Below are 27,581 nucleotides of genomic sequence, written 5' to 3'. Positions count from 1 at the left end.
CTTGGAGAGTAAATCTGTCAGTAGATATTAGCTCCATGGCAGGGGAAATTTGAATCTGGCATAGGATTTAACCTTCCCCCCTTCTACTGCGCCAGAGTTAAAATTAAAATCCCCCTTCTGTGGCTGCTTCTAACTAACAAACACATTAGAAATGAAAGTTCACATCTCTGACATTACATCTGGTTTGGCCCTCACTCATACCAGAAGCACTTGCTGTGGAGAGCATTTCCCCTCACTTTTCTTCAACACAAGACACCTTATGTTTTCACAGCTCTGCATCCAGTGGGAAAATGAAGTGGTAGAAAGTTCAAATGGGCAGCTGTTTTCCAGTCAGCAGCCACCGAGCAGCACCTCAGTAGCAACCCTGTATCTACCATTTATGCACAAACACACACTGTGGATTTGCCCACAGCAGCACTCAACACTTGTATGAAAGGACAAGCAGAAAATAAAGCCAGCAAACAGCTGGGGACCAGCTTACATGAAGGATCACCTTGCCCCATATGTGGCTACTCAAGGGCTTTCATCTGTGGAACATCCCCCTTTATGAGTGCCTTTTAATGTTTGTTCCATATCTGCTAGGAACCAGTGTTTTAGCACTGCCTATTAACATTAAGCAGTGCACCCAACCTTGCTGTTTTAGACCTGCCAAAAACATTTTTTCCCCAGCAAGCCTACCCAGGAGATAATTTAGCTATGTATACTTGCCTTTAACACGCAATGGTTTCTTCATTGTTTCATGCACACCACTTAGGGGTTGGTTTGTTCTGTTAAGGAATTTATATGTTTTTCATAATTACTTAATTATCTGATTGATTAGAACTATTTCTGACCTCCTCAGTTGGCTCACGGCTGCTGAGTTTTAGTTTAGACCTTCAACAAAATCTTATTGAAGAATACATAATGGCCATGTTTATATGCATTGATCTTCTTCTTCTTCTTCTTCTTCTTCTTCTTCTTCTTCTTCTTCTTCTTCTTCTTCTTCTTCTTCTTCTTCGCGCTTTTCCGAAACGGCAGGAGCAAACATGTTGTGTGCACTGAATGAGAAGTCAAAACTGTGGAAAACAAAATGCTTTCTTCTCAAATGAGCTTTGTGGATTATCAGACAAGGAATGACATTACTTTTGGGGAGATTTGGGGTTTAGTAAAAATGTTCTGTCTTCAATAGACAATAAAGTATGGGAAATGAGTATAAGCTTCTGGTCAATTTCTGCACCCAGTTTCAAGTGGTGATCTTGATCTTTATAGTCTTTCACAGCTTGGGGGCAGCAAACCTGAAGGATTGCTTATATCCACATTTAATTGGCCATACTTACAGGTGTCCATACTTGAAGATTCTCACAGAGCCCCTTAACCATACCTCAGCTGTTGGTGTTGGGCTGGAGAAGTTGGGAGCTACCAGAGAGAGGGCCTTTTTAGTGATGGCTCCCCAGCGTGGCTGAGAGCCAATTGTGGTGTCTTTCTAGTGCCAGACTTTATCATTTTCGTTTTATTCCCTTTTCTCTATTTTATTTGGGTGCTACTCTTAAAGTGTTTCTGCTTTTGGCTTATTTTAATGGCTCAATTATATTTTGAAGCTTTTTGTTTCTTTAAAGCCACACATGCTCTTAATAGAGCTGCCAAGAGTTGAGGGACAGACACTTGCCACATATTCAGAATCATATCTGCTTCAAATTAAGCAAAGACAATGACAAGTTCTGGGCTCAACTTTTGTTCTAATAAAACCTTTGCCACCCCTGGGCAGCCTTGATTCTCCCCAAATCACAATCTTCAAAACCTCACTTTGGACCAAGTGCCAACAAAAATTTCAAGTCACTATGCATAAGGTAGAGGACATGTATGAAAGTCCTGCTTATCTTCCTCCTCAGCCAAGTTATTTTGGTACCTGAAGCAGAAAAAACCCCAACAAACCTCTGTGTTCACCCCACAAGCCATGGAAACACCATAATAATCAATAAATAATCAATTAGTCAAATCACAATCTGCTACCCTTTCATTATATCAAAAAACAGCTGCCTGAAGCAGCCGCTGCACTCTGCCCAATGTTTGGGCTGGGCTGGCGCTCATTTTTACTATCTTTTTACTATAAAAAGTAGAACACTTCATCCCTGTTTTAGATGTGAAGAAGAAATGTAGCTGTGCCCATCATCTCACAGACTGCTGCCAATGAAGGGAAGAAGGGGGATTCTGATTGCATTCATGCACATTCGCTCTCTATTTAAGGAAGGCATGCTAAGACATATGTGGGCAATTTCACTGTTTCAAATTAATACTGCCAAGATCTTACTCATTAATTCCCTGCCACACTGCAGGTGCAATCCTCAAGACGCAGAGTGTCACATTACAATCTTGCGATTCTTTCTGACATATTAAGTCATTTTTAATTTGGCCTCATCTTCTTGAACCTCCTGAGATGATGTGGAGTAATTCAGAGTTTCTAAACAACCTAGGATGATTTAGGTGGGAAACAAGGAAGTTATAACTCTAACACAAATGCCTATTTAATTGCCGGAGTGCTTTTATTATCATTTCGAGCATGAAAAGCTGCTCCCTCTAGACAAGGGACGAGATGATTTCCTGGTGGTTTAAATGAGCCTCTCCAACTTTTTTCTCTTGACAGATAAGGCTAGGAAATGTTCATGTTTAAAATCATCACAACATGTGTCAGTATCACATTTGATTAAGGCAGTCTATTTAGACTTTGTAATGATAACAACTAAAACAAAGCATCTAAAGTTTTCTAGATGCTATACAAATATTAAAAAACAGTGTTCCTTGGGAATGTAGATGGGGAACATCGGAAACTGCCTTGTACTTGAGTCAGTCTATTGTAAGTCACTTTGAGTTGCCTTTGGCAAGAGGAAGCAACCAATAAATTTAATAAATAATAAATAATTCCCCCACCTAGTTCAATAGTGCCAACACTGACAGGCAGCACCACCACCAGGCTTTCCAGGCAGGACTCTCTCCCAGCCCTGCCTGGAGATGCCAAAGCTTGAACATGAGGGCCCTTTCCCTTCTCACAAGCTTACAATGGACACAAAGAAGAAAAGGACCGGGAAAGAATTGGAAAGCAAGCAAATCCAGTACTAATTCTTCATAAAGTAACACAATACTGTTATTTTTTTCAATGACACAGGGATGATGATGTAAAATGTCCTCTCCCTGGTTGTTAAATGTTACTGCTACCGCTGTTCTAGCTGCTGCTTCTGGAAAGCTCCTTGAGGAAAATATTTTACAAAAGGGAGAACTTCTCCCCCCCACTCCCCCCCTGGTGTCCTCTCTGGCATGGTGACCAAGATCAGGTCTCCTCAGATGATTTGGTTCCAGAGGGGCAAGGCATTACCTCACAGAGGAACTGAAGTTTGCAGCTCCTGGCATTAGTGGCAAGGGTGATGGATGGATGTTCTGGGGTGACGGAGATGGACAATATCTGCTCCCCAGAGTTAGATTTTGCTGCTGCTGTGACTATTCAAAAACATACCTGGTTTATGTTCTTTGTGCAGATCTGTTCTGCTATAGGTGGATAAAGCAGAGTAAAGTTTGGCAGGCCTATGTCTGTGTACACACAAGAACCCAGTGGAGTAGAGGCAGGCCCCAGGCCCCACTATGAGTTCCTATGTCAGGGAAGGAAAGGATTGTAATAGCTAAATATGAATGGAGAAAAGCCTGATAGCTGGTACCAAGCATGTGGAGTTTGCACAGCAGGAGTGGATTGCCCAGCACAGATTTCTGGATCCCTGGACAAGGGGATTCACCCCAACTTCATCTCAACATATTCTCAAGCGCAGTTTCAAATCTTTTGAATAGCAGCCCTCATGCTATAGCACTAAGAACCACAATTTTAGTGTGATTCAGGGCATGAACCCTCTGATCCATAGGCAGATACTTTCCCATTGCTGCCAAAGTTCCTGCCCTTACTACAAAATAAACAACTATACACTTTTGTTGCAATTCAGCTAATGGCAAGTGCACTTTAAGTAATATGTCTTTGAGATAGTGGATCTTTGCTTCTCAGCCAAACTGTCAAAGCTAACCCAGTATCCTGCTTGTTGGCTTTTAATCTAATGGGACAAGGTGCAGCTTTGAACCTGCAGAATGAATGGCAGAGCTTTGAAAATGTGCCCTTTGTCAAAGTCTACTTGCTACAAATGGTGATAAAAGCTTATATGAGTCTTCCATCAGGAGTTGATGGAGCCACATGCAGAGGAGAAACTGTGCCTAATATTTTCCGCCGTTTACGCCTGAAGGAGTATTTTCATCACACACAAGAACAAGACAAAGTAGAACAAACTACATCCCCACAACACAACACCTCTCAACTTACTGGGGAACAACCATCACCCTCCAAACGCATCAATGAACAGAACATTGACCACCAACTACCACCGAAAAGAAGTTACACAAAAAGGGACTCCACATGGACCCCTCCTGATGGACGCAATACCACACTAGATCTGTACATCGAATGCTTCCGCCACAGAATCCAAACGGATGTGACCAGAAAACACCATCGCTTACAACAAAATCTAAACCATGCTGAAAGGAGAGCCATAGAAAATCTCAGGAACAACCCAGACATTATAATTAAAGAGGCAGACAAGGGTGGAGCTGTCGTCATCATGAACAAAACTGATTACATCCAAGAGGCCCACAGACAACTTTCCAATACTGCCTTTTACATGAAATTGGACTCAGACCCCACACAAGCATACAAAAAAGAACTGAACAAGATTATTAAGGAGCTACCCCTACACATCCAAGAACAGATCCTCACAAACACACCAGCGGAACCTCGGCCAGGAACTTTCTATCTTCTACCCAAAATACACAAACCAGGAAACCCAGGACGCCCCATCATCTCAGGTATTGGCACCATTACAGTGGGTGTTTCCGGCTATATGGACTCTGTTCTGAAACCATATGCTATCAGTGCTCCCAGCTACGTACGTGACACCACAGATTTTCTGAGGAAAATACAATATTTGAACAATCTTCCTAACAATACTATACTAGCCACTATGGATGTGGAATCTCTATATACCAACATCCCACACAATGATGGTTTACAAGCCATAAGGAACACCATTTCAGATAAAACCACAGCGGACTTTGCTACCAAACTCTGCCACTTTGTCCTTACCCACAACCACTTCAAATTTGGTGATGACCTGTTCCTCCAGATCAGCGGCACAGCCATGGGCACCCGCATGGCCCCACAGTATGCCAACATCTTCATGGCAGATTTAGAACAACGTTTCCTTAACTCCTACCCACTCAAACCTCTCCTGTACCTGCGATACATTGACGATATTTTTATTATCTGGACACATGGACAACAGACCCTGGAAACCTTCCACCAGACATTCAATGACTTTCACCCCACCATCAACCTAACAATGAACCAATCTATGCAAGAAATACAATTTTTGGACACTACTATAAAAATACAGGATGGACGTATAGACACCACCTTATACAGAAAACCAACTGACCGACAAACATATCTACATGCTTCTAGCTACCATCCCAAACATACCAAACAATCCATCGTATACAGCCAGGCCTTACGTTACAACCGCATCTGTTCCAACTCTACAGACAGAGAATCTCACCTAAGAGATCTACAGCAAACCTTTTTAGAACTAAAATATCCACCTGATGAAGTTAAACAACAGATCAACAGAGCCAGACAGATACCTAGAGAGAACCTGCTGCAAGACAGACCCAAAAAAGAAAATAACAGAACACCACTAGTCATCACATACAGCTCCCAAGCTAAAACAGTACAACGCATCATCAGAGATCTACAGCCTCTCCTGGACAATGACCGCTCCCTTTCTCAAGCTCTGGGAGGAAGACCTTTCATTGCCTACAGACAGCCACCCAATCTTAAACAACTCCTCACCCACAATAATACAACCACCAGACTTAACATGGACACTGGTACCAGAGCCTGCAATAAACCCAGATGCCAACTTTGCTGCCACATACACCCAGACAACACCATTACTGGCCCCAACAACATCCAACATACCACCTCAGGACTATTTAATTGCTCATCCTCTAACATTGTGTATGCCATCAAATGCCAACAGTGCCCTTCAGCTCTCTATATTGGACAAACAGGCCAAACCCTACGCCAAAGGATAAATGGACATAAATCTGACATCAGGAACCAGAAGACAGAAAAACCAGTAGGAGAACACTTCAATCTCCCAGGACATTCTATACAAGATCTCAAAGTAGCTGTCTTACTACAAAAGAATTTCAGAAATAGACTGGAAAGAGAAGTTGCTGAATTGCAACTTATCACCAAGCTCAAAACCATGGAGGGACCTGGTTTGAACAGAGATATCGGGTTCTTATCTCATTATACATGATAAGCGATCTTCAGCCATCTCAACCCTTGCTTTTTCATGCAAAACCATTTGCAGTCGTTTGCGGTCATCAACAGCTATCAGCCAGTCAATCACCCATTTCCACCACCCTTCTGAGTGATCCCCCCTCCCCATCCCCACCCCTCCCCACCCCTTCCCTACATAAGTGCCTGGAAACTTCCATTTCACTGTATCTGAAGAAGTGTGCATGCACACGAAAGCTCATACCAAAATAAAAACTTAGTTGGTCTTTAAGGTGCTACTGAAGGAATTTTTTTATTGTGCCTAATATGGAGACAGACAGAGAGACAGAGACAGAGAGAGAGAGATTCTTGGTCGACAGCCCACTTTCAGGCCTTCCAAATATGAGAAAGTAAACTTACAGAAGGGAATATTGACTATGAGTGCACTAGTTCTGTCTCTTTTATTTCATTTTTTATCACCTTCTAGCACAATCCAAACTCAAGATCCACAGGAATGAGTGACATTGGAATAGGGGCCTCTTGGGTTGCCTTGGCGAAGCTGAGGCTGTGCCAGAATAACACCCTCATCCCAGCTGAACCGGGGATATACTGGCATAAGTCCCTTAACCTGGCTGAGATGGAGCTATGCTGAATCAGCCAGAGCTCAGCTGGAAGAACTTATGCCAGTGTAAGTCCCTCAAAGGGGGCAGGAGGAGGCTAGGAGAGACACCTATCCCAAACCTATTTTAACCCAGTCATGTTACCTGGCAACCCATCCAAACTTACACTGGCAAAAAGGGTGTTGTAAGTCAAACTCTATTTAAAAGCACAGGCCTGTTCAGCAGGCAATAGACCTGATCCTGACTGGAGTTGGGAATATGGGAAATTTAGGTAAAGGTAAAAGGACCTTTGTTAGGTCCAGTCGTGACCGACTCTGGGGTTGCAGCGCTCATCTTGCTTTACTGGCCGAGGGAGCCGGCGTATAGCTTCTGGGTCATGTGGCCAGCATGACTAAGCCGCTTCTGGCAAACCAGAGCAGTGCATGGAAACGCCATTTACCTTCCCGCCAGAGCAGTACCTATTTATCTACTTGCACTTTGACATGCTTTCAACATGCTTTCAAACTGCTAGGTTGGCAGGAGCTGGGACCGAGCAACGGGAGCTCACTCCGTCGCGGGGATTCGAACCACCAACCTTCTGATCGGCAAGCCCAAGAGGCTCAGTGGTTTGGACCACAGCACCACCCGCATTCCTTATGGGTAATTTAGGCCATCGTAATTTAATTTAATTTAAGATGACATAAATTCCTCTGGCTTCCTTTTCTTAGGGTTGCTTTGTTACTCCTAGAACGTAGCTGACTGAATTTGGGACTCAGGAGCCTTTTGTGTCTGTGGAGGCTCCCCACATATTTTGGAGCCTGGATTTTCCAGGATTCTAAAACACGCCAGAAGCCTCCATGAAAATTGGAAGGCAACAAGCAGAATGACAGAGAGGTAGCAAAATCTTCATGCTCAACCCCACTGCCTTCCCCTCATGTGATTTACTTTCCCCTATTTGAAATGCCTGAAGAGGACATACAATTAATAAATAGTGCAGTCTTTGCTAACTTTTTCAAGAGTTTAACCTTGTTGCCAGTCTTTGGAATTTTGATTCTATTCTGCCGTATATACAGGCACTGGAAAGCCATAAACCGTCATGAAGAGAAAGTAAAGTGTATGTCTCTGCTATCAATATTGTTGTTGTTTAGTCGTTTAGTCGTGTCCGACTCTTCGTGACCCCATGGACCATAGCACGCCAGGCACTCCTGTCTTGCACTGCCTCCCGCAGTTTGGTCAAACTCATGTTCGTAGCTTCGAGAACACTGTCCAACCACCTTGTCCTCTGACGTCCCCTTCTCCTAGTGCCCTCAATCTTTCCCAACATCAGGGTCTTTTCCAAGGATTCTTCTCTTCTCATGAGGTGGCCAAAGTATTGGAGCCTCAGCTTCACGATCTGTCCTTCCAGGGAGCACTCAGGGCTGATTTCCTTCAGAATGGATAGGTTTGATCTTCTTGCAGTCCATGGGACTCTCAAGAGTCTCCTCCAGCACCATAATTCAAAAGCATCAATTCTTCGGCGATCAGCCTTCTTTATGGTCCAGCTCTCACTTCCATACATCACTACTGGGAAAACCATAGCTTTAACTATACGGACCTTTGTCGGCAAGGTGATGTCTCTGCTTTTTAAGATGCTGTCTAGGTTTGTCATTGCTTTTCTCCCAAGAAGCAGGCGTCTTTTAATTTCGTGACTGCTGTCACCATCTGCAGTGATCAAGGAGCCCAAGAAGGTAAAATCTCTCACTGCCTCCATTTCTTCCCCTTCTATTTGCCAGGAGGTGATGGGACCAGTGGCCATGATCTTGGTTTTTTTGATGTTGAGCTTCAGACCATATTTTGCGCTCTCCTCTTTCACCCTCATTAAAAGGTTCTTTAATTCCTCCTCGCTTTCTGCCATCAAGGTTGTGTCATCTGCATATCTGAGGTTGTTGATATTTCTTCCGGCAATCTTAATTCCGGCTTGGGATTCATCTAGTCCAGCCTTTCGCATGATGAATTCTGCATATAAGTTAAATAAGCAGGGAGACAATATACAACCTTGTCGTACTCCTTTCCCAATTTTGAACCAATCAGTTGTTCCATATCCAGTTCTAACTGTAGCTTCTTGTCCCACATAGAGATTTCTCAGGAGACAGATGAGGTGATCAGGCACTCCCATTTCTTTAAGAACTTGCCAAAGTTTGCTGTGGTCGACACAGTCAAAGGCTTTTGCATAGTCAATGAAGCAGAAGTAGACGTTTTTCTGGAACTCTCTAGCTTTCTCCATAATCCAGCGCATGTTTGCTATTTGGTCTCTGGTTCCTCTGCCCTTTCGAAATCCAGCTTGCACTTCTGGGAGTTCTCGGTCCACATACTGCCTAAGCCTGCCTTGTAGAATTTTAAGCATAACCTTGCTGGCGTGTGAAATGAGCGCAATTGTGCGGTAGTTGGAGCATTCTTTGGCACTGCCCTTCTTTGGAATTGGGATGTAGACTGATCTTCTCCAATCCTTTGGCCATTGCTGAGTTTTCCAAACTTGCTGGCATATTGGGTGTAGCACCTTAACAGCATCATCTTTTAAAATTCATGGATCAATGCCTTGTCGTGGCGAAGGGGCTTGAATAACTCAGAGAAGCTATGAGCTATGCCATGCAGGGCCACCCAAGATGGACAGGTCATAGTGGAGAGTTTTGACTAAACGTGATCCACCTGGAGAAGGAACTGGCAAGCCACTCCAGTATCCCTGCCAAGAAAACTCCATGGACAAAGACAACAGGCTATCAATATTATGCATTTGTTAATGGGAAATGTTGCCTTGAGACTGGGAGTTGGCAGTGTTGAAAATAGGTGGGTTGTTTGGTTTAGTTTTCTACAAATCTGGTAGCACAATAAGTGAATTACTTATAAAAAGAAATAAACTGGTGGCTGTTTTCAGCCACTACTGTTCTTGCAGAACACTTTTCTTTAGGAAAATTCCTCTAAAGCAGAATAAAACTCAAGAAGCCCTATTTTTGACACAACACATACTGGATCTTCACCACATTATACATTTTGTGAAGTTGAACAAGGGATACATCCTTTTGCACTGCTTGGCTTTTTTGCCTCTGTTATTCTCATTACATGCTATTCTGATGTTAATTTCCCTCCCTGCATTATTCAAAAACGGAATTATCCTTCCCTATCAATGATGCTCCTTATAAGAAAGAATCTCTCATTGCTGCAACATGCCTGATTGCTCATTAAAACGAAGCTGAACACTGAATGAACCCAATGCAGATACACAGTCAAATCCTCTTCCATCTCTCAAAATGCACCCAGGACAGCAAAAGCAATTTAAAACTCAAAGCATGCGCCTTTAAAGAATTTATTTTTCCTGTTTGGAAGTACTGCCTAATTATTGCAATTCGTCAAATGTATCTTTACCGTTGTAGGAATGTTTCTGTTCATGCATTTGTTAACAAAAAGATAATTGCAAATGGAATGGACAAGAACTTTACAATAAGACAAACATCTCCCAGTCCAGGTAGGTTTGTGCAAGGACAAAGTCCGCTTGTACAACAGAACTTGCCCTCCCTTTCCTCCCACCCAACCCCAAATATGCACTGGGGTTTCCCCCTGTGACAAAGGGGAATCAGGAAAGTTTCTCATACCCTCTTCCTTGCCCAACTGCTGCCAGCTGGGTCTTACTCTCCAGTAGTTGCTGCCACCATCACCACCCTTTTCAAACTATCCACACAGCCCCTAAGGCAGGCATGGCCAAACTTGGCCCTCCAGATGTTTTGGGACTACAATTCCCATCATCCCTGACCACTGGTCCTGTTAGCTAGGGATGATGGGAGTTGTAGTCCCAAAACATCTGGAGGGCCAAGTTTGGCCGTGCCTGCTCTAATGGGTGAAACCTGGGATGAACCAAAGCAATTAATTTGAAAAGGCTCTGAGCTGGCACACCCTGAACTTCTTGGTTCAACCTACATACAAATTGCTGGAGAAAGCAGAGCTAGCTCCCAGCTGCCTTATTCTACCTCAAGACCAGGCTTCCTCAACCTCGGCCCTCCATATGTTTTTGGCCTACAACTCCCATGATCCCTAGCTAGCAGGACCAGTGGTCAGGGATGATGGGAATTGTAGTCCCAAAACATCTAGAGGGCCAAGGTTGTGGAAGCTTGCCCAAGACCAAAGCAGCTTGCTCATTTCCCTGACAGACCCCACTAAACTTCCTAAAACCCAGGAACTCTGAAACCAACACACCCTGTTTTCCCAGACAGTTCCCTTAGAAATTACTCAGAGTGTAAAGGCAGCCCACACTGTGGTACTTTATTAGAGATAAAAGGTAAGGGGAAAGCAAGCAGAAAGTCAAGAGAGTACAAAATAAACCAGAGCACTGTAGCTCTACAACGGGACTGATCCTAGCCTATTTACTATACTGCTATATAATTGTTATGGTCCACTTACAAGTAGGCAGTGAAGATAGAGAATTTCTTCAGTTGTATGCAAGACCCAGCCTGGACCCTGATGGCCGAAAGATGCAGCTGCAAGGCAGCTCAGCTTTTGAAAGGCTGTCTCTATAGTGACCTCTAACTCTTTCTGACCAATGGGGAACCAGCAGCAGCTGGTTAGGTAGGTCACATCTCACAGGTACCCTTTTGCATTTGAACAGGACTGGTGGAATATACATGGCAGAAAAGCTGCCATCCGTTATATGCATGTGTGCTTCTGTTCCCTCATGATTCAACCACGAAAGAACTGTATGCCAGAATACCGCCCAAGATTTCATCATGTGAGTGGCAGTGGTATGATCCATGAAAACCACAGGGAAATTGCAGCGCACAGCTCCTGCAACTTTCCGGGTTAATAGGGTTGCAAATGGATTTTTGTTCTGAAAGCAATTCACACTGAATAGAGCAGTAAACTTCTGTGAGATTTCCAGAAGTGGCTTTTACACCATGTGAAAGATCACATGAAACGTGAAATTATGCAGTGAGGAAACATCAGGAAAATAATGTGCTGTCTGAGTGCAGCCTTGCTCAAACATTCAAGCTTATCTTAAGTGCTGGGTCATGGTGACCATGACCATTTATTGTCAAACTTTGTCTCAAAGAACAAACATAAGTGAAGTGCTTTTAATTGGGTCCTTGCACACTGAAAAATGACATTGGCTTGGGTCCTACACTTCTTCCTATCCCTATCCCTTTCTCCCCACTCCCCATTCTTGCCCCATCTCACATTGTTCAAAAGGCTCCACTCGCCTCCCCCCATCTCCTGGGAAGGCTTTTCAGGGTGTACAGAAGGCTGCAGGAGGGTCACAGAGGTAGGAAACTTTCCTTTTATGGACTTCCTTCATCTATCTTATTTAAGGATCCAAGCTTATAAATCTGTAAATTACCCACTTAAAAAAAGGAATGGCTTTCATGTTGTTATGAGTTGGTGGGGCAACAGGGATCCCCTAGATCCCTGGGTTGCAGATTTTCCCCTCTGGATTCTTGGGTGCTGGGGTTTAATCAGAACTGACAGGCTGAGCTTGTTTTCTTGCCAGACAGAGAGGCAGAGGGAGATGATGGAAAACTGACAGCTTTCTTAGGATTCTTCTTCCTGTTGGTGGGCTGCAACAGATTTTGACCCCATCTACAATGAATAACTCTACTTACGAATGGAGCTCTGTCCGCCATCTTGGATGCGGTTTAGATAGGATTTTTTCTACTTACGAATTTTTAGATAGGGTTGCTTCAACTTACGATTTTTTTCTCCCAATGCATTCCTATGGGATTCGACTTGCATTTTTTCGACTTACGAATGTGCGTTCGGAACGCATTAAATTCGTAAGTAGAGGTACCACTGTGCAGATGGGGGGGGGGGTTTGCCAAGACAATGTGGGTGTGATATCACAGGGGGAAAACGTGTCCTTTTGCACAAAGGTGTTTTTGTTTTTGTTTTTTTGTAAGGTGTTCTGGGAACAAGAACGAGAAAACGAGGAGAAAGGAATATCTTAATCCACATTTTCCACCGTGTACAATTGTCTGCACCCCTACCATATCCCCCCATTAGTTAGCCACAAACACTGTATCCTTTCCTTATAGGGCACTTGCTCAAGCCCCTTGATCATTTTAGTTGCTCTTTTATGAACTTTTCCCTAAGTAATATTTATTTTCAAGTAAACAAATGCAGATTCAGTTATATTCAAAATTCTCATTGGTTCAGTTTCACCTCTCTTATTCACCTTAACAGTCATGAAGATCCCTTAGAAACACCCTTGCTTTCTATTTTCATATTTAGAGAGATGTGCTAGAAATGTAGAGGTGACCCAGGTTAAGTCCCCCCTCAGCTGTGAACCTTCCTGGGTGACCATAGGCCAGTCTCAGGGTTGTTATGAGAATAAAATATGGGAGAGCTATGTATGCTGCCTTATAAATGTAATAAAAATAGCCTTCATATACATCTGATTACAAGACAACATATTTTAGAGGCAAAAGATAATGGCAATAATAATTACAGCATGACATGACTGTCTGAGATTAGAGGGGTCAGAAGTTCTCACACTTTTCTGCTGATTGCCTGTCCACAACTATGCTTACTGTGAGGAAGATATGGAAGAAAAGTTAACTTGTGTAGATTTTCTGGAGATCAATCTCATGGGCTTTCTCAAACAATAATATAATTTCCCCTCATAATTGGAAAAGAATTCATTTTACAAAAAGCAGCATGAAGAATAGGGACTAATATCTTCGGACTTGTAGGATTTAGATTAAAGTTGAGGATTTAAAATAGATTAAAGTGCAGCCATCCTTGATGAGCACATTTTTCTCCTCACATTTGTTCTAGAATTAATTTGGGGTGGGAGAACTTAAGTAGAAAATTAGGATGCAGGTTAACTGTGAGAAGTCGGAACTGCTCAACACCTATTTTGCCTCCGTCGTCACCCAAAAGGAAAGCAGTGGCTAACCTGGTGATAACAAAATAAACAATACAAGGAAGCAGCTGCACCCCAAGACAGGAAAAGAGATGATAAGGGAAATCCTCTCTACTTTAAATGAATTCAGACCTGATAAGATATACCTGCCATCCCCAAACTTCGGCCCTCCAGATGTTTTGGACTACAATTCCCATCTTCCCCGATCACTGGTCCTGTTAGCTAGGGATCATGGGAGTTGTAGGCCAAAACATCTGGAGGGCCGCAGTTTGAGGATGCCTGAGATACACCAAAGGGTACTAAAAGAGCCTGGGGATATAATCTCAGTATCTGTCTATAATCTTAAGGATTCCTGAAGAACAGGTGATATCCTTGCACACTGGGGGGTGGGCAAATGTTGTCCCCCATCTTCAAAAAGGGATGACGGGGAAGAAGACCCTTCCAATTGTTTGACATATGTAGGCTTTCTGTTCAGCAGGGAGATCCCACAGTACAGTAGTTACTGCCGTCTTGGCAGTCACCTTTGTTCTTGTAGATGGTCACAATGCTGGAGTCACACATGTCTTGTGGCACGGATCCTTGTTCCCAACACTGCAAGAGGAGGCCATGGAGGTGTGTCATCAGGGAAGAATTTAAGCCGGCCTTCAGCACCTGTTGGGATTCAATCCTGTCCTGGGGCTTTACCACATGCCTGAGAGTTGATGGCATTTTTCAGCTCGCCAGGGGAGAGAGGGAGGGACAAGCCAGCTCTTCCAAGACAGGCAGAGTCTGGATACTGTTGAAGTTAGAGAGCATGTTTTCCTGTGAGTACAGTTCTTGATAGTGCTCTGCCCATCGCTTCATCTGCTTGCAGATAGCAGAGACGCCCCTTGTACATTGCCTTCATAGACCTGACAAAGGCCTTTGACCTCATCAGCCAAAAAGGACTCTTCACAGTGCTCAATAAGACAGGATGCCCACCTAAGCTTCACGATTGTGTTCTTCCATATGTGGCACCGTTCAAGATGATGGCTCATCCTCAGACGCCTTCCCTGTAAAGAGTGGCATGAAACAGGGCTGTGTTCTTGCCCCAACCCTCTTTGGCATCATTGTCTCCTGAGACAGATGGATGCCAACAGGAATGTAGGCTTTGTAGCACCTTGATCACCAGAGTAAATAAAGATCACCAAATTCTAAACAATAAATGCTGAGGTTTTATTCTGGTGTGTGTGTGTCTGTTCACACACACACACAAAAAACATGAAACATCTACAATGTGGTGGTTTTTTTTAATTTGTTGCCAGAACTGTGTGAGGCATAGTAGCACCCTTTAAGGGCATTAATACTGTCAAATTTCAGAAGGATAAGTGCAGGTTTGTATTCCCCTTAAGTCACAAAACTACACTACCCATCTCTCCCCCAATTACTCACCCTGGTTGTTTCCTTTATATGGAAGGCTTAGAAAGAATGTCTGCCTCTCCCTTTGCTTCTGAATCACTCACAAGACTTTGAGAGGACCCAGATTTGGCCTAGTGTAATTCAGAGCCCAATTCAGCTCAGACACCTGCCAGATCCCTTCAAATCAGCCTCATTTGGCTCAAGATGTGGAATTTATCCAAATCTGATGCACAACCATACTAATTACCATTATTTGCATAGCAAAATATAGTATGTATAGAAATCATGCATGAAATAAAATAGCAGATGTCAAGGGTTGGGGGAATCTATATTTTGCTTATGCCCTACAACATGTTTCAGAGCCATGGAAAGAAACCATACATAATTCTTCACTTCCCCTCCCTACACTCAGTTTTCTGATTCTGACATTTATGTTCTGCATTTGCTGAAGGTAAATGTAAATGAGTATATCAAATCCTGTTTTTCTCAGTGTTCAAAAAGGCTGTTCTAAAAGCTGTGTTCTTCAAGCTGCCACTTGAGCTATGCCAGACTTGCTTCCTCCCTCATCCCAGATCATATTTTAAGAACACAGATTTGCTCTCATGAATCATACCTGCGTCTAGTGAAACTTTCTAATCAATGGATCAGAAGAGTGATATGGATAAGCATTCACGACTCATAAGTGCTATAATTCACTTTATTTATTTCACATTTGCATCTCTCTTCAGATATGAGTATGGACCATGAAAATTGAACACAGGGAGCTGCTTTTTTCAGGTCTGACTATTTACCCATCAAGCCTAGCATTGGCCAAGGTCTCAGGCAGAACTCTTTCCTATTTTCTACCATCTGATCCTTTTAACTTGAGATGCCAGGGGGGTTGAACCTAGCACCTTCTATATGCAAAGCCATAGTCAAGGAGACTTTAAAATTTTACATGAATTGTCTAGGTATAACGGATTTGACAATTGTTTTTGTAGAAAGGGGTGGGACAAAACCAGAGCTTCATTCATTCACTTCTGCTCACCTAGGCTATAGCTTGGATCCAGGATCCAAACTCCTGTGAACATGCATAAAGGCAATAACTACATTTATAACATTATACACACGCAACTTGGTAGCAAGCTCCACTGAATGCATAAAGAGATATGCATAGGGTTGGGCTGGGGCTGCCCTTCAATAAACGTCCACCTTAAACCAGTTTTTGGATTTCTAATTAAGGAATATCTGAGGCTAGAAAAGACTTATGCTTCATGGTTTAACAATTTGGAAAAAATACAGTGTGGGGGTCACAGGCTTTCTCCCTCTGAAGCTTTGGCACATAATGACTGCAAGCATTTTCTCTTGACTAATAATAATAATTATTATTTATTTATTATTTATACCCCGCCCATCTGGCCGGGCTCCCCCGGACACTCTGGGCGGCTTCCAACAAAATATTAAAATACAGAAATCCATCAAACATTAAAAGCTTCCCTAAACAGGGCTGCCTTGAGATGCCTTCTAAAGGTCTGGTAGTTGTTATTCTCTTTGACCTCTGCTGTTTTTGTCCATAAATTGCATCCTCCACAAGCTCAAACTTTGTCAGAGAAAAAACAGCGTGCAGTTCCTCCCCCCCCCCCAAAAAAAGAAAAGGATTGCATTTTGTCAACAATAAAAAAATAATAAGCGTTATGCATTTGTGGCAGGATAATAACAGACTAGACCTTTTACTGCATGATAGCTTGAAAAGGAACTGTTAACTAACAATGCCATCGGAGGGTTTAATGCAGCTAATGGCAAGCATATGGTGTTTATATACAGTACTTTGCTGGAAGAGTGGCTGGGGCAACCTACTCAGATGGGCGGCATATAACTAATAAAATTATTATTATTTAATTACTGATGGCCATATCCCAGTAGGAAAAAATTACACCAGCTGAAGGTATGAAACATAAAACTGGCTACCAACTGAGGGTATTTTCTGGAATTTATTTTTTCTCATATTTATGTAAAGGTGCATGAGTTTGAGCATCATGAATCATTTGCCACAAAATGCCACAGTTGGCAATAGGAATCCCAATCCAAAGCCACTTTAGTGCTGACTTTTTATTTGCTATTTCTAGGATAACTGCAAGAATTTGGCACTGTAACTAAATATTAAAGTATAAGGCAAGACATTCATAAGGAAGACAAATGGAATGAAAATGACAAAATTAGTTTTTAGCTTTTTAAAAAAAATATCTATATTTGATGCTGGAATGGTCTGTTATTGGTGCACTTGAGAAACTCCATCCAAGATTTGCTTGGCTAGGTGTGTCTTGGCCAGAATGGGAGACCTGGACCTTTCTCACATCTGCTTTAGCGATGGTACAGAATGGCACTTTGCTCATTTCAAATGATCGATTCTGCCACCCAAGCAGAAACACAATGAGCTGATGCTGGATGAATTTTAGATGCTTTTGAGGACCTCTCTTTGCTATGAAGTGCTGCCTGATAGAACTCATTGCAGTGCACTGTCAGATATGAATTATGTATTGACATTTCACTCCTCCGTCATTATACCTTTCATTCTGCTGGGTCTGCGCAGATAAGATTGATTCACACACATCATACATTGTAACATTTATTATGAAGCAAAGCTAGAAATATTGCCCTTTTTTGTTCTCTGAAAGCATAAAAGAAAAAGAGCTGTGAACAAATATACATTTGGTATAATCACATTTACGGCCAGTGCTATGGATTCTTAAGTGCATGACATATCAAAAACCTTCTTTGCTTTTGTCAAAACATCAGAGACCTAATGCTCAACACCCACTTGCCTATGGTCTTATAAGTGAAAGAGAGTTCCCACATTTTGAATGTGCTCCTTTCTTGAAGAACACTTCAGAGGAGGCGTATCAAACACTCAAAAGCATCACATTAGCCAGCGCACAAAAGTGGATCACTTCAACCGTGCAGCGGATTAATCGGAAGAGAAATGTTGCCGATAGGAATGCCATTAAGTGCCAGTAATATGGTACTTATTTTTCAGAGAGGAACATGTGCTTTATAATAATGTGCCTATTTTCTGCCTGAAGAGAACCTACTTGTTTTGCTTTTGATCGTGCGCATCTTCTCACTGCCTCATTTCGTTTCTTTCCCCCTTCCAAACTTATTAATGGATTCTGTGTAAATATCTGCTAGCTGGAACTCCTGGTCTCATTTTTATGCTTACCAGCCACATTTGGCATATCCATCTTCAAAGAGACTGATTGCATCCAAACAGGTGCAGTTTTACAAAGAGGGAACTGCAGGACAGAACAGGAATGCATACCCACTTGTTTACAATGCTAATCAAAAGGATAAACCATCCATCAGGGTAAAAATTGCAAATCCTACAACTCCCAAGGGCAATAGTTTTACCATTAAAAAGTCCTACTGACACCCTAGAATCTAGTAGCTTCTATATTGTTTTAGCTTGTAAGGGCACAATTTAGAAATAGTTTAAAAGATTTGAAAAGTTAGCATTTCTCTTAGATCACTATACTGAATGGCATGATTTGTGGTCCTATAGAATTAGGGGGATTGGCGAGAAATTTATCTTCATAAATGTGTGATGTTTAGATTTGTCATAGCTATTGCTATCTTCTAGTAAAGTTTACTATTTTTAAAGGCCTAGGTTTGGTTTTGCGTTTCATTTCCTTCCAGTTTGTTGGTTCTGTGTGTTTTGGTATGTCTTGGTCCAGCCTGCTTCCCTTCCTTTCGAAATTAATCAGTCTCCAGATGCTATATTTGAAGGCAGAAGTATGTGCCCCTTGCCCTTCTGCTTTACTTGGCATCTAGATTCTGATTGACAAACACGCTTGCATAGATAAATGAATTTGAATAAAACTTCCTCTGGAATGCATACACTGTACTACAACTGGAACTATACTGGTCATTCATGTGCAAACCCTACAAACATTTTTAATGTTAAAATAAGTGCCAAATATATTTTTAGAAGTCTGTTTTTCTTTCTTTTTTTAAAAAAAGAATATTTACTGGGAGCTGAAATTCAATTACAATTTGCCAGCATCTGTCAACAAGGATTTGCATATATCTTGGCAAGTGTCACATACCGTATTTCTCCTTACATCTGAGCGTTTCTGTGTTTCTGAAAGTGTATCAGTGATTAACATCTTCACACAAAGAGTCAATAAAATGTAGACAATGTGCAGAGCAGTTGTGGCTCTAAAAAGCCAGATGCCACTGAGTGCCGCCTTCTCTCACACACCTGATAGGTGGGATTTTAACTTCTAAATAGGGACTCTGGATAGCTCAGTCAGTAGAACTTGAGTATTAATATAAGGGTCATAGGTTCAAGCCCCACGTTGGGTGAAAGATTCCTCGATTGCAGGGGGTTCGACTAGATGACCCACATGGTCCCTTCCAACTCTACAATTCTATGATTTTATGATTTTGTACATAAAGCCACAGTGATTGTTTTTAGGAGGGACAATTGCATTCACAGGATCTGTTTGTGCATGCTTCATCCTGCTAGGAATGCATGCACATAATCTGTGTACTGTATATATACCTTTAGATGGATTGGGACAGCTGTGACTATTCAGCTACCAGTCCAATATTGTTATAAGATAAAATAGGAAGAGTTAAGGTGCAATCCACTAAATCTATATAAATCAATAGGGCAATTGCCACTGACTTCTCCAAACCACAACATAGATCCAGCCCATCAAGCATGAAATGCTTGTTGCTGATTGCAACACAAAAGCATAGCTAGTTCTCTAGGGACCTGAGAGTTCTGCACCACAAAATGCCAGGTCCTTCCATAAACAAGCACACATTGTTGTACGCAAGTGATTCAAATTCTTGAATCGGGACATATAGCACCCCTCTTAAGGGAATTCTGGCATGGTACACAGTGTAGATCAGACTTCCCAAGCTGGTGCCCACCAGATGTTTTGGGCTACAACTCAAGACATCAAGGTCACTTAGGAATGATGGGAACTGTAGCCCAACACATCTGGAGTGCATCAAGTTGGCACTGTCCCCCAGTGTGGGCTGCAGATATCAACAGCCTATGTTTATATGTCTTGAGAGAAATCATATGGAGTGAGAGAAATAGCTGTTGAATTAGACTGGATAAAGAGACACGGCACGACTCCAAAATCCAGCTGTGAGTGGGACCCTACATTGTCACCAGCTGAGGATGTGGAGCAGGCTTTGAGCTTTATGCTGGTGAACTGAACATAAGACTGGCAGGCAGGAGCTCATGGAACCAGATCCCAGAGTACCAGGACACATAGAACCAGAGCTGGGACCCTCAAGGATGACTTTCCCTGGATCTGAGGAACCTCTCACATTTTCTCTATGGTTCATTGGCATGAGGAATGTTCCATGTGGGAGAGCCTAGAATGCAGAAGTGCCCATATTTAGGCCAGAGGGCTGATCCTTTTGGATATTTTAGTTCCCCGAAAGGGGGCATTAGAGAAATGGACTGGAGGCAGAGGCTCAAAAGGCCTCAGTTCACCTCCAACTCTCATTCAAGCGAGCTGCTCAATGGGAATCCATCTTGCCTCTCAGAAACAAAACAGGAGAGCACATTTACTTGGTGTTAAAATTTAAAAAAAACAAAAACATTTTACCTAGAATGTTTTTAGTGAATGTGAGTGAGTGGCCAATGCTGATAAATTCACAGGAATTGTCATTCCAATGAGTTACTCCAGTCCCTTAATTTGGGGGCAGTGTATATCAAAATGCTTCTTCCAGCAACTGTTCACTGGTTGCTGAAGGTACAGTCTCACATCTCAATAGCCTGAGTGAACTCGCTATCAAATAATGTCCAGGGTCTTTCCAAAATATCCCAAACACGTACACTTCAGGAGGAATGTCAACTGAAATCAATAGATTGCTGAGCAGAATTGTCAATGTTTGTCTGGACTAACTGATGCATTGTGCAGTTGTTGTGGCCTTCAAATTGTATTACGTATAACAGACCGAGTCTTAAAAATTATTTAAAGGATATATATATATATATATATATATATATATATATATATATATGCACATGCCATAACTTTACAATTTCAACACATTCCACTCCCACCTTATTAAATGGGGTGGTGGTGTCACACAATAAGAAAAAGCCTGCCCTTGAATAATTAAAGTGATTGGCGACTTTTTATGATTTCTTGCAAGAGCAGGGACAAATTAATGACTAAAAATCCCCACTGAGGGGATCTTCTAAGAGGGTAACTACTTTTTTTCATAAAGGTTCCACTCCATTGATCATGATAAATGAGCATTTCCAAATTAGGTTCCCCATAGACCTTTTCCCCCCAATCAGCGCAACTCCTAAAGTTAATTCAGACTCTATTTTTTAAAACCCTAGTGAAATCTGGACCCTTTTTTTCTCCCCTACAAATAATGACACCCGAGGTAATGAAAACCAATGTAAGGTGAGTTGCCCTGCTTTGTAGAAATAGGAGGCAAAAACTATGATGTTTGAGAATATCATGGGATTTATGCTCTACTCAACAGGCATAAAAAAGAAAAAAATATTCATACAGCAGATGCATTTTTATAAAATCACAGAAGCTGTCTATTGCTGACAAATCACTTTAGGGATAAGGCTGACAGCTTGCTTTAAATTAATAACAGAAGCAAGAGACAATCTCGAGATCCATAATCTAAAAACAGCATCTATCAGGGGCTGAAAAGGGAGGAAGGCCGCTTCCCAAAAGATATATTGGCCAGTTAGCAGCAATGCAGACTTACTGTGCAATCCCAATAATTGTTCTATTAAGTTTAGTGGGACTTATTCCTCGGTTAGTGTATATGCAGCTAGCATGAGAATCCCAGTCCATTTCTGCCCCAGGACAGCAGCCCCACAACACAGCTGTGTTGGTTATTGAGGAAAGTTTTTATGCAGCACCAAAGTACTACCAGTGAATAGGTTTCTTCTTAAGGCTACAGTAAGCAAAGCATCACTCTCTGCAACGCACACTCAAGCCGATCAGAGCATACTTATCCCCATAGCACTGATGCACTGCAGTATTGCACAACCGCAAATCTCTAGCTGGAGGTTTAAATGATCTGAGGTTGGTGTGCTTGCTGCTGCTTCTCTTGTTTATGCAACTTCAGCTGTTGCATCTGCTTTTGTGCAGCAGCAGATTGAGGGAAAGCCTGATCTCATCAACATTGAAAGGTGAAGGGACCCTAGACAGTTAAGTCCAGTCACGAACGACTCTGGGGTTGCGGCACTCATCTCATGTTACTGGCTGAGGGAGCTGGCGTTTGTCCGCAGGCAGCTTCCGGGTCATGTAGCCAGCATGACTAAGCCACTTCTGACGAAGCCAGAGCAGCGCACGGAAATGGTGTTTCCCTTCCCGCCGGAGCGGTACCTATTTATCTACTTGCACTGTGTGCTTTCAAACTGCTAGGTTGGCAGGAGCTGGGGCGGAACATCGGGAGCTCACCCCATCGCAGGGCCTCAAACCGCCAACCTTCCAATCAGCAAGTCCAAGCAGCACAGTGGTTTAAACTACAGCGCCACCCGCGTCCCCATCAACATTTAGGGTTTCTACAATTCCATATCTTGATTTCTCAAGTGCCAACTCAGACATTTCACATTGCATGAACTAGGTAATTTGTGAACACGGCATGGTATACCTGCACCAGAACAACCATGCCCTAGCTGCAACAAAACATGTCTCTCCCATATCAGTCTCGACAGCCACAGCAGGTGCTTGTAACTCTCCAACCGTTTGAGTTCACCTCCATTGTTTTCTGTGACAGAGGGATAGATCAGTGTCCTGACTCCCTATGCTCCAATGCTTTTCAACTCATGTCATATATATGTATTGCATTTCTTCAGTGCTGCTGACTGTTGTCCATCTGTGTTCTAAGTAATGTTACAGCATAAGAGCATGCCTTGTAAAACATGACCTCCAATAGGTCAGTCTTGAGCAATGGAACTTCAAAGATAGACATCAGCTTGAAACCACTAAACTGCAACTTATCATGTAGTTCATTAACTTCTGCCTTAATAGAGAGAACTGGTTTTATGCCACTAAAGGTGTTAGGTAATTTGTCAATGCCAGAATGTTTGTGTTATCACCAACACTACTTTGTGAACAGTTGATATAATTGTTTTACAAACACTTAAGATTTTGTGATGTTTGCATTTTGTTTCTGTCTGATGACCTCACTATTTATTTTTCCTTCTCTCTTGTGCAATAATCAATTTGTTAGTATTTAAGGCCCCACAGGGACACGGGTGGCGCTGTGGTCTAAACCACAGAGCCTAGGGCTTGCCGATCAGAAGGTCGGCGGTTCGAATCCCCACGACGGGGTGAGCTACCATTGCTCGGTCCCAGCTCCTGCCAACCTAGCAGCTCGAAAGCACATCAAAGTGCAAGTAGATAAATAGGTACCACTGCGGTGGGAAGGTAAATGGCATTTCTGTGCACTGCTCTGGTTCGCCAGAAGCGGCTTAGTCATGCTGGCCACATGACCTGGAAGCTGTACGCCGGCTCCCTTGGCCAATAACGTGAGATGAGCATGCAACCCCAGAGTCGTCCGCGACTGGACCTAATGGTGAGGGGTACCTTTACCTTTAAGGCCCCACAAGACTGTTGCTTTTCCATAGTTAGCTTGATTAGGATTGTATCCTTAGTCTCCAAGTGTACTAAGGAATTCAGCTTTACTGGTAAATATTAGCTGCATTTCATTTATACATTGATCCTACACACATTTAGAGTGGACGCTCGGGTTGCAAACGTGATCCGTGTGGGAGGCACGTTTGCAACCTGCAGCTTTCGCAACCTACGGGTCGCGATTGGGCGTTTCTGCATGCGCGTGTGCCAAAACCCGGAAGTAACCCGTTCCGGTACTTCTGGGTTCGGCGCGGTGCACAACCCAAAAAGACGCAACCTGAAGCGGCTGTAACCCGAGGTATGACTGTACTTGTAAGTGAAGTCTCATGGAATTCATTTTGGTGGGACTTACTTCCAAGCGATTCTGCCTAGATTTGCTCAGCATGAGGCAAAAAGGTAAATGATCCACCCCTGGACAGTTAAGTCTAGTCAAAGGCGACTATGGGGTGTGGAGCTTATCTCACTTCAGGATGAGGGAGCCGGCGTTTGTCCACAGACAGCTTTCTGGGTCATGTGGCCAGCATGACTAAACTGCTTCTGGCGCAACTGGACACCGTGATGAGTGCCAGAGCATATGGAAACATTGTTTACCTTCCCACTGCAAAAGTACCTGTTTACTTGCATTGGTATGCTTTCGAACTGCTAGGTATGCAGAAGCTGGGACAGACCAACAGGAGCTCACCCTGTTGCATGGATTTGAACTGCTGACCTTGGACAAGAGGCTCAGTGCTTTAGACCACAGCACCACCCACTCAGCACGAATGCCAAAGTATCATTCATGTTCTACTTTCTAGTATTCTAATTGACAACTGCTTTCTCTTCTTTGCTTGACTTTTGCTTTTCCTGAGACAAAAAGCTCTGAGAAATTGTGGCCTTTTGTTATCAGTTTCTTTTATAACAAGCAAAGCTGAACAAAGTATAAATCTTATCTACTAAATTAGTCGTGGGTCTCCTGAGAATCCTCTTCTTGGGTCTTGAGCTTGTCTGTGTTTTGCACTTTGTATTCATGTTGCTTTGTTATTCTTCCTTGCCTTGACCCTACCACCTGCCTCCCCTCCCCATCCCGTTTGCCCTTATCTGACATTATCACTGGCAGTATGCAATTGTTCAGATTTCTTTCCACTGCTTTACCTTTCTCTGCTTTCATCCCTGCATCGTGCATCCACACAACAGCCTCGGTGGGAGCAAATATTGTACTGATACTTCCAGCATTGCTGATGCTTTATCGTTCTGGCTCTCCTTCCAGTCACAATTATTTGTTAGGAAGTTGCTAAAATTCTTTCAATAATATCTCTGCACCGCTGAATTTCCTGCCCTGCATACTATTAATGCACCTTCACATTCTAAATGTGAATTTGTGGCTAACGTAAACAAGATTATTTGAACGCTCCACTAGATAATTTAATGCACATTTGAATTCTAAATTTATGATATATTCTTGGCTGGTGGAAAAAAAGATAGATGTCATTTTCAGATTTCAAAACCACAAAAGATAAGGCCTTTAGAGATAGAAAAATATAGCTTGTCCTTTCACCTGTGGAATCAGAAACAAGATTTCTGTGGGTGGTCTTCACATTTTTGTGCCTTAAGAAACTGGAAGGGTGGTAGGTGGGCTGGGTTTTTTATTTTATTAGTTAGCAGACAGGCTTTGGTCATCATATCTTTTCCAGGTCTTTGGCCTGGTATTTCTGAAGCTTCACTGCATTCGCAGCGGAGTACTCTTTCTCCAGGGGCATCTCTATCTATCCAAAGGAAACGAATTTCAGATGGAGATATAAGATAAGCAACAAGTGTGTGCATGCGCACAATTAAAAACATTTATCAATCACTTGTTTGAAGTGGTAGCCTTCAGGGAGTAGTGATGGATGAATAATTCAGCCATTTTCATACTTGTGTCAGGGAATTTTGTTACAGATAATAATGTTGCATTTATTTTATGCAAGCATGCCTTGCACTCCCAAGCCAAAAGTCCAGGGTCTCAGTCAGCACAATAGTTACCCCCATCCCAATGCAGACTTCTCCAAGAGGGTCTAGTGCTACTGTTTCACCACAGTGTTCTTGGGACTGGGAGACACAAACACACCAAAGTGAGGCAGCAGAACACTGGGCTCTCTCAGAGAAAGAGAATAACTACTACGATGAGTCCCTGGGCCCTCTAGTTTGGGGGCGCAGGGACAGTAGGACCCAACGTCAGCAGGTAGAAATGACTTAATCACCAGAGAGCAACTCGCAAAAGGAGCAGAAAGCCGGGTAGTTAAAAGTTTAAAAGGTACTTCAGGGAACATGATAGAGTCCCCCCCCCCGTGAAGTCTTAGGAGATAAGTAGGCCCTCCCCTAAACAATGGCAGGATTGGTGGCTATATTGGGATTGCTGGGAGCAGGAAACTAGTCTCGTGTTCTGAGGCCAACCACATAGCTCTGATGTTAGGGCTCAGGAAATAGTGGTGCATCTCTTACATATATAGACATCATTGATACACATAGTGGCATATGCATAATTCAGTGTTTCTCAACCAGTGTGCCTCCAGATGTTTTGGGACTACAACTCCCATCATCCCTAGCTAGCAAGACCAGTGGTCAGGAATGATGGGAGTTGTAGTCCCAAAACATCTGGAGGCACACTGGTTGAGAAACACTGGCATAATTGACCCAAGCCAGGAAAGAGGTATAAAGCTTCGGCACTCAAGTATCCTTCATGGATTGAGAGACCTCTGCACACAGAGCAGTTGTGCATGCACATCAACCATAGCTGCCAAGTCTCCCGTATTCCCCGGGAAACCCCTGTTTTTCCAGTACTGCAATTCAGATGCAAATACATACCCGGAGCCACTGTCCCATCCACATTGTTGTGCATGCCTGCATATGAGTGGGGACCGTAGTGTACAATTGGATATGTACGAAACATACATTATGCCTTCTTAAATGCTGTTATCATTTCTTTCCTTCTTTACTACATGAGGCACATTTGTTTTATGGAGTAAGTTATGTAATGGCAGGAAAGACACTGCACACTGTTAACATTCATGCATATTATACACACATACACACACACAATATATATATATATATATATATATATATATATATATATATATATATATACGTGATACATAATCCGTGATACGTAATTGTATCCTGCAGCACCGCTTCCGCACATGCGCAAGTGGCAAAACCCAGAAGTGACCCTTTCCGGTACTTCCGGGTTTCCTGCGGTACACAACCTGAAAACGCGTAACCCGAAGCGTCTGTAACCCGAGGTACCACTGTATATAACATGCATGCGCGCACACCCACACCCACACTTACACCAGAGGTTTGTTGGTCTTTCTCAGAAGAATAAATGGCAACAGCAAACATTTGGCATGGAGACCAGAAAGGGGGTCACAAATCTAGTGTCAGAAACATTCAGACCCAAATGATGAAGCCTGCTATCCTGTGACATGCCCTTCAGACTTCCATCGGGATCCGGAGAAGTGCAAGCTATTTGACAATAAGGGCACAGCAGCATCTGGGGCTCATGAGCCGAAAGCCTGTCAGGGTCATCCCAGGCAAAGCCTGATAATGAATTCCTGCAGAATGGCCAGCTAGCCGGAGGTGCCAAGAATCACCTGTGACTTCCTTTGCTATTGGAGCGTAAAATCATAGCCAGAGGAGGACGAAGCAGTTGCAGCCACTTACAGGGACTCTGTCTAAAGGCTTCAAAGCATATACTGCTGGATCCAAGGACTGAAGCTCAAATTATTGTTTGATGCAGAGTTTGTTAT

At 42.8% G+C, this 27,581-nt stretch overlaps 1 protein-coding gene across 2 annotated transcripts in view; it reads right to left on the bottom strand.

Annotated features, from left to right (window-relative positions):
- Positions 1-27,581, bottom strand: part of GRIK1 (glutamate ionotropic receptor kainate type subunit 1) — a 154,816-nt gene that overhangs the window by 97,640 nt on the left and 29,595 nt on the right. The gene's annotated exons all lie outside the window — the stretch shown is intronic.

The sequence above is a fragment of the Zootoca vivipara genome, chromosome 4, assembly GCF_963506605.1.
Source record: "Zootoca vivipara chromosome 4, rZooViv1.1, whole genome shotgun sequence".
NCBI lineage: Eukaryota > Metazoa > Chordata > Lepidosauria > Squamata > Lacertidae > Zootoca > Zootoca vivipara.
Note: the sequence above shows the minus strand (reverse complement) of the source record. Positions and strands in the feature narration are given on the sequence as shown.